Raw genomic sequence first — 3,323 nt, 5'->3', positions numbered from 1 at the left:
CTCCAAATCCTGCTGTATGTTCTCGTCTAATGACAATAAAAGCTTTCTGTTCCATAGTAGCTTACTTATGATGGATTATATGCACAGACTGAGTTTCACTGTCCAACTGTATGTGTGTCTAATAGGAAGGAAGGAAGGAAGGAAGGAAGGAGAAAGGAAAAGAGGACGGGAGGAAGGAAGGAAGGAAGGAAGGAAGGAGAAAGGAAAAGTGGACGGGAGGAAGGAAGGAAGGAAAGAGGAAGGAAGGAAGGAGAAGGGAAAAGAGGACGGGAGGAAGGAAAGAAAGGAAGGAAGGAAAAGAAGACGGGAGGAAGGAAGGAAAAGAAGGAAGGAAGGAAGGAAGGTAGGAGGGAGGGAGGGAGGGAGAAAGGAAAAGAGTAAGGGAGAAAGGAAGGAAAGAAGGACAGAGGAAAGAAAGGAAAGAGGAAGGAAGGAAGGAGAAAGCAAAAGAGGATGGGAGGAAGGAAAGAAAGGAAGGAAGGAAAAGAATACGGGAGGAAGGATTAATTAACAGAACTATGCAACATACGTGACTTTAAGGAGTCAGTGCAGAGGAGAACCAGTGAAAGCAAAATGCAATAAAAGGAAGAAAAAGGAAATGTTGTCTCGTGTCTGTATTTAAACGGAGCGGTGGGATCAGTGCAGCGCAGCAGTTAGCTTTCACAATGCCAAACTTTCAAACCGCCTAAAACCCTAAAACCTCTTTGGCCCAGACATGCACTCTCTGAGCGGTTTGGTCCGTGGATTAGAGACACACAGTCATTTAGAGTCTCTCTCTTCACCACACTGTCTTCTGCTTTTTTTTTTCTTTTCACCCTCCCTCCCTCCTTTCCTTCCTTCTTCCTCCCTTCCTCCCTCCTTTCCGTCCTTGACTTAGAACAACAGGAGGGTTAGTCCAGCCTTCCCCAAGCTTCCTATTCATCTAGTTTAACCTTTGTATCGGCCTCCAAGGTCAAATCGACCCGTCTGTTTTGACCTTTTCTTCCTTCCTTCCTTCCTTTCCCCCTCCCTCCTTTCCTTCCTTCTTCCTCCCTTCCTTAATTCCTCCCTCCCTTCCTTCCTTCCATCCTTCCCTCTTTCTTTCCTCCACCCTTCCTTCTTTCCTCTGTCCTTCTTTCATTCCTTCTTCTTTTCCTTTCCCCCTCCCTCCTTTCCTTCCTTCTTCCTCTCTTCCTTCCTTCCTCCCTCCCTCCCTCCCTTCCTTCCTCCCTTCCTTCTTTTCTCCCTCCATCCTGTCCTTCCTTCCTTCCTTCCCTCTTTCTTTCCTCCACCCTTCCTTTTTTCCTCTGTCCTTCTTTCCTTCCTTCTTCTTTTCCTTTCCCCCTCCCTCCTTTCCTTCCTTCTTCCTTCCTTCCTCCCTCCCTCCCTCCCTCCCTTCCTTCCTCCCTTCCTTCTTTTCTCCCTCCATCCTGTCCTTCCTTCTTCCTCCCTTCCTTCTTTTCTCCCTCCCTTCCTCCTTTCCTTTCCTTCCTTCTGTCTTCCTCCCTTCCTTCCTTTCTCCCTCCCACCTTTCCTTCCTTCTTACTTCCTCCCTCCCTCCCTTCCTTCCTCCCTTCCTCCCTCCTTCCTTCCTTCCTTCTCCCTCCCTTCCTCCCTCCTTTCCTTCCTTGACTTGAGGACAACAGGAGGGTTAATCCAGCCTTCACACAGGCCCATGCCCATGCTTTTGTATTACTAGCTATAAATGCGTAGGTAGGTAGTGTTGAGTGTATGTGCATGTCTTTGTGAGTGTGCACATTGTTCTTCTTCCACGGCCTGAAACATCCTTACAGTCTGTACATGTGAGTTTGTATTTTTAGATGACACTCATGCATACTCCTTCCTTCCTTCCTTCCTCCCTTCCTTCCTCCCCCCTTTCCTTCCTTCTTCCTTCTTTCCTTCCTTCTCCCTCCCTTCCTTCCTTTCTCCCTCCCTCCCTCCTTTCCTTCCTCCCTTCCTTCTTTTCTCCTTGCCTCCTTTCCTTCCCTCTTTCTTTCATCCACCCTTCCTTCTTTCCTCTGTCCTTCTTTCCTTCCTTCCTCTTTTCCTTTCTCCCTCCCTCCTTTCCTTTCTTCTTCCTCTCTTCCTTCCTTCCTCCCTCCTTTCCTTCCGTCTTCCTCCCTTCCTTCCTTCCTCCCTCCTTTCCTTCCTTCTTCCTCCCTTCCTTCCTCCCTCCCCTTCCCTCCCTCCTTTCCTTCCTTCCTCCCTCCCTCTTTTCCTTCCTTCTTCCTCCCTCCCTTCCTCCCTCCCTCCCTCCTTTCCTTCCTTCTTCCTCTCTTCCTTCCATCCTCCCTCCTTTCCTTCCTTCTTCCTCCCTCCTTTCCTTCCTTCTTCCTCCCTCCTTTCCTTCCTTGACTTAATCCAGCCTTCACACAGGGGACATGAGACATTTCTGCGTGCCCATGCTTTTGTATTACTAGCTATAAATGCGTAGGTAGGTAGTGTTGAGTGTATCTGCATGTCTTTGTGAGTGTGCACATTGTTCTTCTTCCACGGCCTGAAACATCTTTACAGTCTGTACATGTGAGTTTGTATTTTTAGATGACACTCATGCATACTCGGCATGCGGCGGCACGTTGAGCTTGGTCATCGTGCTTCTGTGTTCTCTCCACAACCTCCGTGTCCCCTCCTGAATTATTCATCCGTTTGGGTGAAGTAACACACATCTATTATTCATCCCGTCTCCCTGGTGTCAGGCTACTCGTGCAGCTACACGGCTGTGAAACCTGAAGGGAGCGCTGCTTTTGGGGCTCCAGCACGCCGCTTTAGCATGGCTTTACAATATGCAACACTTTGCAACAGTAGCCATTGTTGGAGGGATTTGCATAAATTGAATAGGAATTTAGCAAGTCAATGCTTTTTTCCCCCCCAAAAAAAAGAGCGGTGTTGAAAAGAGAAAAAGAGTTTAAATCCAAACTGAGATTTTCACAGTTTTTTTTTCAAATTATTTTATGATGCTTGTTGTGTTTTCTGGCGCTCGGGCTCAACAACTCTCTGCTGAGCAGTTACATTTTTTGGAGGAGGCAGCAGTCTCTCTCTCTCTCTCTCTCTCTCTCTCTCTCTCTCTCTCTCTCTCTCTCTCTCTCTCTCTCTCTCTCTCTCTCTCTCTCTCTCTGTCACACTCCCTCTCTCTCTCTCTCTCTCTCTCTCTCTCTCTCTCTCTCTCTCTCTCTCTGTCTCTCTCTGTCTCTCTCTCCATCACTCTTGCTCTCTCTCTCTCTCTCTCTCTCTCTCTCTCTCTCTCTCTCTCTCTGTCTCTCTCTCCATCACTCTTGCTCTCTCTCTCTCTCTCTCTCTCTCTCTCTCTCTCCCCCCTCTCTCTCTCTCTCTCTCCCTCCATGTGT

This window comes from Scomber japonicus, chromosome 16 (assembly GCF_027409825.1).
Source record: "Scomber japonicus isolate fScoJap1 chromosome 16, fScoJap1.pri, whole genome shotgun sequence".
Lineage (NCBI taxonomy): Eukaryota > Metazoa > Chordata > Actinopteri > Scombriformes > Scombridae > Scomber > Scomber japonicus.
The sequence above is the reverse complement of the archived record's forward strand: the minus strand, read 5'-3'. Positions refer to the sequence as shown.